We start from the raw sequence: 1,019 nt of genomic DNA on the forward strand, positions 1-1,019 counted from the left end.
TAAACTGTTTCATACTTGTCTTAGGTGATGCCTCAGATCACACACTCCCACTACTGAAATACAGCAAAATTGTAGAAATGCTGGAGTTAAGGAAGGGCTTTGGTCAAGAAAGATTTTTAAGAATCACACCCTCCACCTGCAGTTGTGAGGAGAAGACGATGCACTCAGCAATGCTAGAAAGTGTAACCTGCATCAAAATAAACAAAGTTTGTATTAGTAGAAGTGAAGTAGCTATAGAGTCTTCTGCTTATGGCTGCAACCAGCACCGAATTGAGACTATGAACCAACACCTTTTTCCACCTTATCCCTTTTTTCCCTCTCCCTGTGAAAATTCTTCCTTTTCACTAATTATTATCTGCTCATCCCACCAGCCTCCTAATAAGCTTCACCGTTTTGCAGTCCTGCCATTAACGAAGCAATTGGCACCACAAAACCGTCTTCTGCCGCCATTCCCCCACCGGACTTCAGGCAGGTTACGGGCGCCCGGCGATCAGGCCGGGATGCCCGCCGAGAGCCCAGCGCAGGCCGCGCTCCACGGCCGCTGCCTYCTCTCCGGCCCCGAGCCGACCGCAGGACACTGGACCCCCGCCCGCAGGCTTTACGGGAAGGGAAGGCTGTTTCCAGGACAAGGGGACACGAGGAGGGACGCTACAGGAGCAAGCTCGCGTTTTGAGGCGCTTTTTGTTAGATAAAGCAACGCTACTGCCTCCCCCCCACCCCAACGGGGGAAGGCTGGGGGGGGTCTATCAGTGCGATGCTCTTTTTGTAACACCTGAGGCGGCTGTGACACCACAGCCTCGTACAGAGGCTCGGGGAAGATCCCCCCGCCGAGCCTCTGCCCCGCGGGGCGCAGCGATGGCGGCGGGCGGACCCTGCCCCACAACATGGCGGCGGCGGGSGGCGGCCCCTTGGCGGGACCCCGCCCCCCTCAGCTCCCCTGGCAACGCCTGGGCCGGCGCTGCGCGCGCATCGGGCGGGGAAAGGGGCGGGACTTCCTGCGCGGCTCGCTCTCCTCGGAA

Source organism: Rhea americana, unplaced genomic scaffold (genome assembly GCF_003343005.1).
Source record: "Rhea americana isolate MKP2758 unplaced genomic scaffold, rheAme1 scaffold_47, whole genome shotgun sequence".
In the NCBI taxonomy this organism is placed as follows: domain Eukaryota; kingdom Metazoa; phylum Chordata; class Aves; order Rheiformes; family Rheidae; genus Rhea; species Rhea americana.